General features: G+C 48.0%; 1 protein-coding gene and 1 non-coding gene across 4 annotated transcripts in view; both read left to right on the forward strand.

Moving 5' to 3' along the window:
* Positions 1–15177, forward strand: part of APBA2 (amyloid beta precursor protein binding family A member 2) — a 174970-nt gene that overhangs the window by 118470 nt on the left and 41323 nt on the right. The window lies entirely within an intron of this gene.
* On the forward strand, positions 1432–1502 carry TRNAL-UAG (transfer RNA leucine (anticodon UAG)). The gene has a single exon. It is a non-coding gene; the product is annotated as a tRNA-Leu (tRNA).

The following is a 15177-nucleotide window of genomic DNA, read 5'->3' on the forward strand; positions in this document are numbered from 1 at the left end:
TTCCACCTCTTGGCTATGTGTCTTCAAGATTTTGCTTTCAGTTCTTTTGGGTACATACCCAAAAGTGGAGTTGCTGGATCATATGGTAACTGTTTTTAGTTTTTTGAGGAACGACCATATTGTTCTTTATGGTGGCCACACCATTTTACATTCCCACCACCAGTGCACAAAGGCTCCAATTTCTCCATATCCTTGCCAATACTTGCTATCTTCTGTTTTTTTTTAAATTATTACAATAGCCATACTAACGGATGTGAGGTGGTATCTTATTGTGGTTTTGATTTGCATTTCCTAATGATTAGTGAAGTTGAACACCTTTTCAGGTGCTTACTGGCCATTTATCTTCTTTGGAGAAATGTCTATTCAAGTCCTTTGCCCATTTTTTGAGTCTAATTTTTTTGTAGAGTTGTAGTTCTGGGTATTAATCCCTTATCAGATATATGATTCATAGTTTTACAGTTTTTTCCTCCATTCCATGATTGCCTTTTCATTCTGTTGATAGTGTCCAATGGCATACCGAAGTTTTTATTTTTTTAATTTTTTAAATTGAAGTATAGTTGATTTACAATGTTGTGTTAGTTTCTGATGTACAGCATAGTGATTCAGTTGTACATATGCATACTCTTTTTCATATTCATTTTCATAACAGATTATTACAAGGTATTGAATATAGTTCCCTGTGCTATCCAGTAGGACCTTGTTGTTTATCTATTTTGTACATAGTAGTATGTATCTGCAAATCCCAAGCTGATAGGAACCATCTCAAAAGCAAGATGTATGTGTGTGTGAAGGATTTTCCCTGGGAAATTTGGTGATTTCTTGCTCCATACCACAACCTACCTTTCTAAAAGTAATCCTTTTCTCCTCCCGGGGATGGCCAGGCTGTGTGGCCAGCAAAGTCCTGGCCTCGGACATGTGCAGAGGGTGCCCCAGAGTCCCACACCTGCCTCCCCAGTGCTGTACACACAGGTGGTGCCGCATGGGAAATAACCTAGGGGAGAAATGGTCATAGAGGCCACTAGGTGCTTAGATGGTCGCTTTGTCAGGTGTGGTCCATGGTCCAGCAGCACTGGCGGCCCTGGACCACTGACTACAAGGCTGCGTTTTAATGAGATGGCACATTCAGGTTTGAGAAGAGATGCTGTGGAGGAGTGGAGATTTCTATTGGAGGAAAAAGTGTGGAGCATCCTTCTACTTATTTCAGAGCTTTTCAAAAGTTACATTGTGGGATGTCTTTTTAATTTTTTTTTTCAGTTTTTAATTTTATTTCTTTTGCGGAGGGAGATAATTAGGTTTATTTATTGATTTGTTCGTTTGTTTTTAATGGAGGGACTGGGGATTGGACCCAGGACCGCCTGCATGCTAAGCACACTCTCTACCACTGAACTATCCTCTCCTCCCTGGATGCTTTCAAGAATGCTGAGTAGCAGGGGAGGATAGAGCTCAGTGGTAGAGCACGTGCTTAGCGCACGAGGTCCTGGGTTCAATCCCCAGTACCTCCATTTAAATGAGTAAATAAAACGATTACCCACCCCCAAATGCTGAATAGCACTTTAGTCGATGCATGGACAGCAATATTACAAGAGAATTAGAAATGGGACTGTGCTTCCCACCCCCTAACCCACGAGCCCTTCTCATTTCCCTGCCTTGCTTCTCAGGCGCTCGCTCTGTGCATAAATGCTGTCAGCGGCTGGCGTTGTAGTCCAGATGTGATTCTGTCACCCAGCTTCGAAAATCTGACCTATTGGGAATGTGACTCCTTGTCATATAATTTTCACGATCATTCTGACCAACCTTTGAAGGTTGGGGCGATACGCCGTGTAATGTATTTGTCTGTCCGGATCCTGCCATCGAGTGTGCAGTTACAGGTGACGTCTTCCTTTGTACAGGAAACTCCGCGGACCCGTCTGCCCAGGCGTGTCTTCCTTGTTGGGGTTTATTACCTGCAGATAATGCCAGTGCTGCACGTGAGAGCTGCCCATCTCCCTGTGATCGTCTTGTCTGATTGTTTCTCTTCTTCTATGAATATTTGGTTGGTGTCCTCTCTCTTTGGGGGCCCCGATGCATTCCCATTTCCCAGGAGCACCTTAGGCACCACAGAGGTTGCTTTTCACTGTAGATGTTTTTTTCTTGAGTCTCTTTTCTTTCAAAAAGGCTCCAGTTTGCAAGTAGACCTGCCTCCTGGGCCACTCAGTGGAGACCAAGAGGTGTGCACTGGGGGAAGGGTGGGGATCTCAGAGAGCCCAAAGGAGATGAACTCATGTTGCAGAAAGACAGGGTGTGATGATGGGGAGGAGAGGAGATCTGTGTGTGAGTGTTTTTAGAGGAGAAAAAAATTTTTTTTCCAAATCAGTGCGTATTCATTGAGGACATTTTCGAAAATAAGGCGAAAAAATATTTTGCCACTTGGCATTGTAAAAGCCCACCATGAAGAGTTTTCCAATCAAAGAGACAAACCTCTCTTTGGAGGTCTCAGGATTTCCCAGAGCATTGCCTTAGAGGTGTTCTGTGAACAAGGTGTGGCTAATCCTTATCATTCATGGCTTCCATATCTGTGAATTTGCCTCCTCGCTAGAATTTATCTGTAACCTTAAAATCAATACCCAGAGCACTTCGGCAGTCCTTTGTGGACATGTGCTAACAAAACAGATTTGAGTCTGTCAACATGCCCGTTTCCCACTGAGTTTAAACAAGGAGATGCCTTCTTTTTTCAGCACATACTGTAAACAAGTGTCCTTCTCGTGGTCCTTTTTGTGCTGCTGTGTCGCATTTTTGTGCTTTTTGCTGGTGAGAAAATGACCCCCAGCTGCAGCGCTGGAGGGCTGTCCAGGGTCCCTACACACGGGAAAGCTGCGATGTGCCTTTTGGAGAAGATACGTGTGTCAGGTGTTTCATTCGGGCATGAGCTGCAATATTTCTGGCTGTTAAGTTCGATGTTAACAAGTCAACAATACGGTACATCCAGAAAAAGGAAGAAGAAACTTGCCAGTCTGTACATGGAGCTGCTCTGGAAAATGCTGCGGTTAACATCGGTTGTGTGTGATGGAGCGATAGAAGAGCAGCTAAGTTTGTGGATTTGTGAGATGAGCCCCAATTAAAAAACTTTATATTATAAAGTTGAAAGCCAAAGAAATCGATGATCTTGTTACCCAGGGTCAGGAAAATGTTAAAGTCTTCTTAGCTGGTATTTTATGGTGAAGAAATGCTGGCTGTAGTTCATTATTTGTAAGTCATATGTATTAAAGAAAGTGTCTTTAAATAGACATACGCAGAGAACAAGGTTATGTGTTCATCAGTTGATGAAGATGTGACCAGAGGCTGCGGGAACCTCACCCTGTATTTCCCCTGGGAGCCATGGTCCAGGATCCACTCATACTGGGTGTAGTCTACTTTATAGATCATCACTGCCACGAACAAGGGGAGTTGACTGTACTGGTTTGGCGGATGAGTTTGGGAAACTCTGCTGCAAATTTTACCCTTCTCAGAGATCGCCTCCATGCTTGCACACATGCTGCCTTCATCCCAGACTCCCAGCAACAAGGACATCCCAGTCTGGAGCCACAAGCCCTTTCTCCCTACACAGAAAAATAACCACCAAAGTTGCACATCCTCAGGGCCGAGAGTCAGAACCTGCGACTTTCCCAGACTTGCCCCTCTAGGGCTCAGTCCTAGAATGATCACCATCAACCCAGAATGACGGTGATGGGAAAGTTGTCATCTGGGTCACCAGTGGGACCCGTGGCTTCTGAGGATTTGATGTTTCTTGTTTGGCCATTTGTGGAAAGTCCCTGGGTGACAGTAAAGGTGACCCTGGTGTTGGTAGTGATGGCCAGCGAGCAGGGGCTTGTATGTATATGTGACCTCAGTGGATCTTGGAGCAACCAGAAGAGACAGGAACTAGGGTTGTTCCCATTTTACAGATGAGGCAGTAGAGACCTGTGGGGGGTAAGTACCACGCCTACGGTTCCACAGCATGAGGAGTAAATGGTTTGTGATGCCAAAGCCCGCATCTGTAACCACAGCCCTGGGCATCTCTGGAAGAGGTGATGACCAGTTCCGTTCGAGATGTGTTGGACTCTCTGTGAGTGAGAGAATGTGGGTGAACTGGGTGCAACTCTCCTCAATAGTGATGTCTCCTCTGCTCTGTTGTCTGTTTACTTGGTGTAACGAGGGCTTGACATGCTGTCGTTCGAGGCGGGTGTCTCCTAGCACCAGGGAGGTGACTGGTGGACACGAGACCTCTGATCTGTAAAATTGTCCCAACCTCCTGACTTCACGAGGGCTCAGGCCATAGATCAAATATATCAAGCCGAGATTATTCTTGGGGCATTTTTCTTAATTTGATGATGCTTTGTTGATAAATACTGATTTTTTTTTTGCATACAGCGATTAAAGAATACACGTTTGTGTCCAGCCAGATTCATATTGAATATCCAGATTGAATGGGCATTTCTGCACCTGTCTTGGGGGTCCTCTGTCATCTGACAGCGAGGCAGTGAAGACCGGAGGGAAGACCCCACTGGGGCCAGTCTCCTTGCCCTGGGTATGGGCTGGGAGGACCTGGTGAGTCAACAGTGCACTTTCTGTGAAGAGGGGTGCTCCTCCATGCCCCGGGGGCGTGTTTGTCCAGCACCGAAGATCAGGGTTTCATAGGCCTGTGGGGTACCCGGGATGACAGATTCCTGTGGTCCCCTGGGGCTTTGCTGCACGCTCATATTTGACAAAGGCCAGCCTGTACATCCGTCATGAGATGGGGTGCCCACAAAATACCTGCTCTGTGCCCCAGCTTCTCCTTTCAGGGGCTTACTCCTTTGGGCCTTGGAGATTTCTCAGGCTGTAGGCTTTCCCTGTCCCCTCCGTGCCCCCAAAGGGCTTAGGGACACATCAGGGCTTCAGTGATGGTTGAATCAGTGACGTCTGATTGACGTGACAGCTGTGTGGGACAGCTCTGCACATTTGGATGATAAGCCAAATGCATGTTTTGATTACTTGGGGTTTCCATAATTTCTAGAAAGAGCCCTGTGACAATGGAAAAAAAGGAAAAATTGATCCATCAGTCAACTGAGCACAGCAGTTGAGGGAGGTGTGATGCAGGCCCTGAGGCCACATCACACACACGAGTGTTTAGCGCTGCTCCCTGTGCAGATGCCTTTGCTGTGGTTGGGTCTTCAGCCGAGACTGTCTTGTGAAGGACATTTCGAGATTATGGTAGGAACATTGGCATCAAATAGGGAGGGGGGATGCTAAGGGCGAGGATAACCTCGGCCTGCTCTGGGGAGGGGGAAGTGGCACCATGAGCACTCCCTCTGGGCTCACATGTGCCCCATTTAGTGATGTCAGAAGCAAGTATGAGCACCTGCTTTGGGTTGAGGGTACCAGACCCTGAGAAGCCCTGAGAGGCAGAGAGAAGAGCATCCTGAGATCACTGGCACCCAGGTGGCAGCAGGTGTGCAGGGCCCTGTGGTTGCACAGGGCACAGGTGGGAGCAGTCTGCGCAAACCTGGCCCACCGGGAGGATGGAACTGGAGGAAGAGCCCACAGGCAGGTGCTGAGGGCAGGGGTTTGCGGGGGCACAGGGGCTGGGCAGGGGAAGGTCCTTGCCAGCAACTAACCCCCCAAGGCCTCCGGGGAGATACAGCTGGCCTCTTCCTTCCCTCAGCCCTGCCCCCACTCCTCTGCCTGCCCCCCTGGGCATCCCACCTGGACCTCCCTTTGCTCCTGAGGAGGCTGCCTGGGTGGGCCCCTGGGCACCTGTGCCCTCCCAGCCTCCTCTCTTCCCAGTACTTCCCATGTGAAAGATCGTATCTAATTCCCAGGACCACCTGGAAAACAAAATCCAGACTGGTCCCACCTTGGCATCCTAAGCCGTCACTCCATCTGCCTGAGCTCTCAGACTGGCTTCTCTGGGCCCATTTGCAGAGTCAGCGCAAGACCCTTATTTAATTTTCTGAAGCCTAGTGACAACATATGACTGGAGGTGGCTCTTACCATCATGAGGCAGTTTATCTAGCAGAAATCTGGGGTTGCCTCAGTGCCTTAAAATCTTGTTAAATCAGGGTTTCTAAAGAACCATCTTTATTATTTGGGAAAATCCTTTAAAGCCCCTCCCCTAACAGTAATCTTGAAAGTTCCTTCCCTGTCCTGCCCTCGACAGAGCAGGGTGTAGTGGTTAAGAGCACAGACGTGAGAGCCAGGAAGCCTGGACTCCACTCTGCTGCACCAGCTCCTGGTTCTGGAACATTCCAGACACGTTACCTGTGCCAACAACTGCCCTGGACACAGATGATGCCCTGATGATGACGTCGATGATTTTAAGTCCCTGGTGGGGAGGCTCTGCACATGGTCTGTGCCATGCTAGGCAGGGCTGAGGACACCAGTGAGCAAGAGGACGTCCCCATGATCTGGAGTGACGTCAAGGGAGGGACGAAGCCAGCACTGTGAGGCAGGATGAGCAGAGGCCCAGGACTGGCTGGGGACACAGTGGAGATGGGGTGGTGGGGGTGCAGCTTGAGCAAGGCCTGATAGGGTGGAGGGGACAGGTAGGGTGGGGCCAGCTCCCTAGGTGTCCCCCAGCTCTCTCCTCTGCCAGCCTTCCTCAGGTGTCCCATCTCCCCTTCAGGGACTTCTTGGGGGCATCCTCAACCACTTTCTGCTCTAGAGTCCCTGATCTAGGGGGACAGGGCGGCAGCCACACATCTCCAAGGGTGGCCCTGATTTTCTTACACTCAATTTTGAGTTGAAAATTAACTAAGAACCCCACTTGCCTAGCGGATGAGCTGGCCTCCAGACCACCGGTTTCTCAGTAATTCTAGGTGCAGTCCCAGGCTCCCTGATTCACCTGGAGTTTCTGAACATAACTCCCACTGCTTCAGAGCCCATTCCTGCCCAGCCCCTCTACGAGGCCACTCCAGATCTCCTGGGCTGGAGGGCGTCTGCATTCCCTCCCATTCAGCCTGTGCAAATTACACTTGCCATGTGCCACCACACACCTGGGGCTGCCGACCAAAATGACATAAGCCTGCCTCTAGAACCTCGTTCCAGGGGGAGACAGACACACAGACTCCCCGTCCACTTGGGCAGGGCTGGGTGATCAGCAGAGGCACTGCCCCTCCCACCAGACCCAGGCAGGCTTCCTCGGGATGGGCTCCTACAGAGAGCAGAGAGGCCCTGGGACCTGGAGGCGGGGCTTTGGGAAGTCAACCCACCAGGCTGAATGTGGAAGTGCATGGGCGCCCTCAGCATGAGACGGGGGGGGGGGGGGGGGGGGCTGGGAGTGTGACCTGGGAGGAGGGGGAGAGAGGGTGAGGGACCTGGATTGAGGATGGTGATGAGAGAGGGACAGAGCAGGGCCATCAAAGGGACAGGGAGCAGGAGGGTGCTGAAGGGCAGGATGCCGGGAAGGCCACGTGTGGTGGGGCAGTTAGCGGGGTCTTGCTGCCAGGCCCCTGAGCAGCTCTAGTGGATGACAAGGGCAGAGGTTCCCGTGTGGTCTGAGGTAGATGGGCAGCATCTGTAGGGACAGGCTGGGAGGGGACCTGAGGAGATGCCGGCAGGGAGAGGCTGCCCGCTGTGTGTGGAGCTGGGGTTGAACTGCTCTGACTTGAGTTGCACTGACTGGCCTGCAGCATATGTCTAGGGTGGATTTCGGGAATGAAGAGTGGTGGGTGCAGGACTGAAGCCGGGCCTTGGCCCACCTGCATCTCTCATCCTCGGGCTTCTGCTGCACCTCCATATCCATCACGTGTGCCGGGGGCTTGAGACACATCTGAACAAAATCTTCTAGTCACGTGACATTCCCCAGGAAGTGCAGTGCTCTGTGGGAGGATTTTTAGAAACATCTTCTGTTCAGGAAGAAAGACCACATTGCTGAGCACAGGATTCAGAGATGTGTCATGTCACACATGGTGCTCCAGCCGAGATGGAACAGTGTGCCAATGGCAGTCAGATTTTCATCTGAAAGTGCTCAGATCGTGGTCAATTCTCATCAGTTACTGAAAAAGACACAGCCCTATGATGATGGGAGGCTAACCAAGAATAACTCCCAACCTTCCATCAGATAATAATACCATGGGCATCTCAGGAAAATGAAGCACAGATCAGAAAAGCTGAGAGGGAAAAGTGTGGCACAGAATGGGGCCCAGGGGCCAGTGGTGGACTCCTGACCCTGCCAAGACCTGTCAGCCTTCACAGAAGAGAAGGTGGTCTCTCTACCTGAGACCAAGCCAAAGCTCAGTCTACTGGAGCTGAAGGATGTTCGGAACTGGGCTTACAGAATCTCATTGCCCAGCTCCTCTGGTTTCAACGGTGATCAGACGGTCCAGGCCTGCATCTGGCTCCTGTCCTTTTAAGAGACACTCACTGAGACTGCTTGGCTGTGCGCTGTCCTTGGTGCTGAAGCACCGCCGAGCGTGCCTGCCCTTGGCCACCCTGTCCTGCTCTGGGTGCACTCAGGCTGTACAGGTCAGCGAGCCTGAGCTAGACCTTGGATGAGGGGCTGTTGCTTGGGATTGCAGCATGTTTGGGAGAGTTTGCCCATTCTCCCTCCTTGGTCTGTTCTCGTCTTTGTGGCTCAGACACTTGCAGATGGCCTCTGGTTCTGCCTCTGGGACCGTTTTGCCCACTCTGATGTCTGACGCAGCCCTACCCCAACCCTAATAGTTCCCACGTTTGGGGCTCAGCTTCCCCTGAGAGCAGCCCTCAGTGCTGACTGGGAGACATCTTCTCCTGACCTTCGCTCCCAGAGTCTCTGGGTCTTCTGGTTGTTGACTGTTATGCACACTGACGTAGACTCACCCACTCGAGTGTCTTCAGAAGGGGTCAACCCCAGACCACCACACATGCAAGCCAGGTCTCACAGGTGCTCCTGGGTTCCTTTGGCCGCTGCTGCTGCTCCTCCCTTGTCTTCTAGTCATTGATCTAGTCCCTCCTACGTTCATTCACTGGGACCAAGTATATAAATATAGTGTGCTGGTCACTTTGAGAAAAATGAATGTTAATTTCGAGAAAGGAGGAATAACCTAGTCATTCACTGGTCCTCAAAGCCTGCTCCAAAAACAAGAGCAGGGCCAGTCAGGGCTGTTCTTGGTGCACTGAATTTGAAAATTCTGGGAGATGTCACTAAGTGGCATTGCTGCCCAAGGTTTTCCTTGTCTAATGTCTTATTAATATTTAATCTCCAAAGGATTCCAAGTCACCCAAAATAGGGGCTGTTTGGCCCAGATTCAGAGATCACAGCCTGGTATTTGGGGGAAGATTGATTCTTCTCTGCATCACAGTTAAAATGATGAAGTTCCAAAGGGAAAAAAAAAACTTTCACACGCAGGGACCATTATTCAACCTTAGAAAGGAAGGTAATGCTGACCCTTGAGGATGCTTAGTGAAATTAGCTGGTCACCAGAAGATAAATCCTATATTGGTCCACCTGTGTGAGGTTGCTAGACTAATTAAATTCATAGATATGGAAGTGGAATGGTGGTTGCAAGGGGTAGGGGAGAGGGGGGAATAAGGAGTTAGTGTTTAATGGGTACAGGTCTTCCCCTGGGGATGCTGAAAAGTTCTGTAGACAGACAGTGGTGATGATTGCACAACGGTGTAAATGCACTGAATGCCACTTAACTGTCCATTGAAAAATTGTTAAAATGATAAATTTTGTTTTATGTATATTTACCAAAATATTTTAAAAGAAAGAAAGAAAGAAAGGGGCTGGGGGGAATAGCTCAGTGGAAAACCTATGCTTAGCATGCACAAAGTCCTGGATTCAATTCCCAGTGCCTCCATTAAAAAAATTAAAATGAAATAAATTTTAAAAAAGAAAGAAAAGGCTCTTGTCCCATGAACTGGCTTGAGTCTGTTTGAATCATCTGAAACCCAGCTGAGCCAGTCTGAGCCCATGTAGCCATATCATACAAACAATGGAGGGTCAGTGGAGACTGGCTTGGTGGAGCTGTAGTAGAGCTGAGCTGACCACACCCATCTGGGCCACTGGACACTGGTGTGTGTCAAACAGCAGGCTGTCTGCATGCCTCTGGAAGGTGTCAGGATGTTCAGAATTAAAATGAGCCGTGGTAGGACAACCACATCCTGAGTGAGAAGAGGGTACCTTGCCTTCTCTCCTCCAAGAGTCTTGTCCAGTCACAGACGTGATCCTACCTTGGCAGGGGCGGAAGGGGCAAAAGTGGGGGTGGCCACCAGATCATTAATACTACTGGGCTCTTTGCATTGATCACCCAGACCACTGGGTTGTGTAAAATGGTCACAGTCATCCCTTGTCAGTATCATTTAAATAAAAATATGTTGCCACTTCTACCGTGAAACTAACAGCTCACCCTACCCTCTCTCCTTATCCTCAACTTTAAGAAAACCAGATGCTCTATTTTGGATATTCATAATGGCCAGACACGTAGATTTAACCAAAGCTTACTGGATCTTTGATATCTTCTTTACCCATTAACTGGTTAAACTTGTTCTTCAAATTATTAGTCGTGGGATTTTGTGTTAGTGTTTGCAGCCATGGGCAGTTCCACTGAGTTGTTTATTACTTGGGACTGATAATGTTGATTGGAACAGAGAACTCCTTCTCCTGCTGGGATATAGGGAGCTGGTCTTGGCAGTTTCATGCTGGGAATGCTAGTGTCTACAGATAATTGAAAGTTAAATATGGAAGGCGCATTGGAACTGGGGTTGGAATATTGACTTAGCCCTGGCCATCTGGTTTCCTTCTGACCTATGTACCTTTCTTTGTTTCATCCATTCCTCTGATGCCTCACTCACCTTCTCAGAATATGTGTGGGGCTTTAGGCTGAGCAGAGGGGACATGGAGAGGCCTTGGGTCTCCCGGGAGCTGCTGGCCATGAGGCCAAGAGACCACTCTTCACCTCAGAGGGTCACTGTCATGAGACTGCTCACACGGGGCTTCTCACCCTGAAACTAGCAGGGTTGGGGGAGAATATGTGGGTGTTTGTAGCAAACTCATGGAACCTGTGGGAAAAGCAGCCCACGGGCCCCCAGCCATGGATTTAGATGGGAGATGTGGTAGATTTTCTTATTTGAGAATTGAGCTCAATCAAACAACACTCCCCAGTTATGTCGCACACTTTGTCCGAAGCGATGGATCTCCCTCCTTTCCCACAGGTGAATCTGAGTGTGATATCCGGAGTGATGCGAGGCAGGTATCCAGGAAGGAATGGTCTCCGTGGTCCCGCCACTGCCGTCTGGGTGGCTCAAACCCTCTGCTTCCCTTGGGAGGGTTAGTCCTGCACAAGCTGGCCATGACCTTCATGCAGGGGTCTAGCTGAGCTGATGAGGGTATCAAAGGTAGAGGCAAGCAGTATGTTTTAGGTCTTGCGAGGGCTCTGCTAAGTCTTTCTTTCCCCATTACTTTAAAATGGTAGCCGTACACACATAACATGAAATTTACCATTTTAACCATTTTGGAGTGTGCAATTCAATGGCGTCTAGCACAGTGTTGGGCAACCACCACTGTTTAGTTCCAGAACATTTTCAACACCCTAAAAGGAGACCCCATATTTATTAAGCAGTCTCCCCACTTCTAGCACCTGGTAACGAAGACAAATCTGTTTTCTCTCTATACAAGCTGAGATAGTGTGGGTTTGCTTCCAGACCACTGCAGCAGAGTGAATATTGAAATAAAGCAAGTCACACAATTTTTTTTGGTGTCTCCGTGCATATAAAACTTATGTTTACACTGTCCTGTAGTCTATTAGGTATGTAATAGTATCTAAAAAAACAATGTGCATGTCTTAACTTAAAAATACTAAATTGCTAAAAAGTACTAACCTTCAGCAAGTTGTAATCATTTTGCTAGTGGAGGTTCTGGCCTCGATCCTGATGGCTGCTTACTGATCAGGTGGCTAAGGAAGGTTGAGGTCACTGTGGAAATTTCTGAGAATAAGACAACAGTGAAATTTACCCCATCGATTGACTCTTCCTTTCATAAATGATTTCTCGGGAACATGCAGTGCTGTTTGATAGCATTTTACCCGCAGTAGAACTTCTTTCAAAGTTGGAGTCAGTCCTCTGAAACTCTGCTGCTGCTTTAATAACTAAGTTAATGTCATAGTCTCAATCCTTGATTGTCATTTCAACAGTCCTCACAGCATCTTCACCAGGAGTAAATTCCATCTGAAAAAACCACCTTCTTTTCTCGCCTCTAAGAAGCAAAATGCCATCTATTCAAGGTTTATCCTGAGACTGCAGCAATTCAGTCACATCTTCAGGCTCCACCTCTAATTCTAGTTCTCTTGCTGTTCCCACCACATCTGCAGCGACTTCCTCTATTGAAGTCTTGAATCACCCAAAGTCATCCATGAGGGTTGGAATCCACTTCTTGCAAACTCCTGTTAATGTTGATATTTTGACCTCTTCCCATGAATCATGAAAGTTTTACTGACATCTAGAGTGGTGAATCCTTTTCAGAGGGTTTTCAGTTGCCTTTGCCCAGATCCACCTGCGGAATCACTCTCTCTGGCAGCCATAGCCTTACAAAATGTATTTCTTAAAAAATAAACTTGAAAGTTGAAATGACTCCTTGATCTACGGGCTGTAGGATGGATGCTGTGTTAGCAGTCTTGAGAACAACATTCATCTCATTCTACATCCCCATCAGAGCTCTTAGATGACCAGGTACATTGTCAATGAGAAGTAATATTTTGGAAGGAGTCTATTTTTTTTGCCCCAAGCAGTAGGACTCAGCAGTGGCCTTAAAATATTCAGTCAACTATGTTGTCAACAGATGTGCTGTCATCCAGGTTTTGTTGTTCCATCGGTAGAGCACAGACAGAATAGCTTTGGCATAATTCATAAGAGCCTAGAATTTTCAGGATGATTAATGAGCCCTGGTTTCAGCTTGAAGTCACCAGCTGCATTGGCCGCTAACTAGGGAGTCAGCCTGTGCTTTGAAGCTTGGAAGCCAGGCATTGACTTCTCTCTGGTTATGGAAGTCCTAGGTGGCCTCTTCTTCCAATAGAAGGCTGTTTGTTCTGCATTGAAGATCTGTCGTTTAGTGTAGCCACCTTCATTATCTCAGCTGCATCTTCTGGAGAACTTGCTGTAGCTTCTACATCAGCACTTGCTGCTTCACGTTGCACTTTGATGTCCTAGAGATGGCTTCTTTCATTAAACCTCATAAACCAACCTCTTCTAGCTTCAAATTTTCTTCTGCAGCTTCCTCACCTCTCTCAGCCTTCATAGCATTGAAGAGAGTTAGGACCTTGCTCTGGATGAGGCTTTGCCTGAAGGGAATGTTGTGACTGGTTTGATCTTCTGTCTTGGACTTTCTCCATATCAGCAATAAGGCTGTTTTGCTTCCTTAGCATTTGTGTGTTCAGTTGGGCAGCGCTTTTAATTTCCTTCAAGAGCTTTCCCTTTGCATTCACAGCTTGGCTAACTATTTGGTGCAAGAGTTCCAGCTTTCGGCCTACCCATGCTTTCAACGTGCCTTCCTCACTGAGCTGAATCGTTTCTAGCTTTTGATTTAAAGTGAGAGATGTGCAGCTGTTTTCACTTGAACACTGAAGGGGACATTATAGGGTTATTCATTGGCCTAATTTCAGAATTGTTGTGTCTCAGGGAATAGGGAGGCCCGAGGAGAGGGAGAGAGATGGGGAAACAGCTGATCAGTGGAGCAATCAGAACACATACAATATTTATCGATTAAGTTCACCATCTGATATAAGCCCAGTTTGTGGGGCCCCCAAACAATTACAATTGTAACATCAAAGATCACTGATCACCGTAATAAATATAATAATCTTGAAAAACTTTGAGCTATTGTGAGAATTAACCAAAATATGACACAGAAACACCAAGCCAGTATGTGCTGTTGGAAAAAATGGCACCAGTAGATTTGCTCAGCGGAGGGTCGCCACAGACTTTCAATTTGTTAAAAAAAAAAATGCAGTAGCTGCAAAGCACAGCAAAGTAAAGCACAGTAAAAAAAAAAAAGTATGCCTGTGTAGGTTTGCCTATTTCTAGAATTCGAAATGGAATTGTATAATACGTGACCTTTTGTGTCTGGCTTCTTTCACTGAGCATCATGTTTTCTGGGCTCACCCATGTTGTAGCACATGTCAGGACCTCACTCCCTTTTTATGGCTGAATAATATTCCCCTGCATAGGTGGAGCACGTTTTGTTTATCCATCTGCCCACTGACAGACATTTGGATTGTTTCCACTTTTTGACTATTGTGAATAGTGTGACCCTGACTGTTCCTGTACCAGTGTTTGTGCAGACGCCTGCTTTCAGGTCTTTTGGGTCCGCATCTAAGAGTGGAATTACTGAGTCACATGGGCATTTACTGTTTGATTTTGTAAAGAATCACAAACTATTTCCCACAGCAGCTGAACATTTCATATTCCCACCAGCAAGGCATGATGGTTCTAGTTATGCACAAATTTAAAAAAATGAACAACCCTGATGATCCAGTGTCTAGACTCACCATTGTTCCAGAATGGCCTTAGTGGACATGTGTGCTGGTTTTTACCCTGGCTCGTAACCCTAGAGCCTGAGGCCAGCAGGACCACTGAGTTCCACCTCTGTGCTGGAGTGGGAGCTGTCCCAGGCCAGGACCTTGGTTATGTGCATCTTCTGGTCCTCCTAGGGGTACCCTGTCCCCTGCAGGACACACAGCAGGTGCTTGCATGGGACTGGCCACATGGATGCAGCCTTTGGATAATGGGTGAAAATGTAGAGACTGGTTTAGAAGAACAGAGGTTCTGCTCTGAAATGCTGGTGCCCCCTGGTGCTGCCTGCCCTTCCTGGGACTCCATGAAAAGAGAGTGAATGATGAAGTAGAGTAAGTCTCAGGAGGTCCTGGCAGTCAGGGGCCCGGAGATTTCAGCAGACATGTCTCAGAGGACAAGGCTGGGCCCACAGTGGGTTCCCCAGTGGATCTCGTCCTGACTTTTTTAAGCCAGAGATCAACTTCGGAAAGATGCGATCTTCCCCATGGGGATCATACTGAGGAGAAAAAAGACTTTATCCAAGCTCTTCTCCTCCAGATAAATATCCCCGAGTATCCTGAGTCATAAGAACAGTTTTGTCATTTTTCTGAGCCATTTGCCAGTGGACAGATGGAATGGATGGCTTTTGGGAGGAGATGTGGAAGGGGCTGAGTCAAACTTTCTGGTGGCCCCTGGTGGGTCGTACTCTCGGCTCGG

Source organism: Vicugna pacos, chromosome 27, assembly GCF_048564905.1.
Source record: "Vicugna pacos chromosome 27, VicPac4, whole genome shotgun sequence".
NCBI classification, from domain to species: Eukaryota; Metazoa; Chordata; class Mammalia; order Artiodactyla; family Camelidae; genus Vicugna; species Vicugna pacos.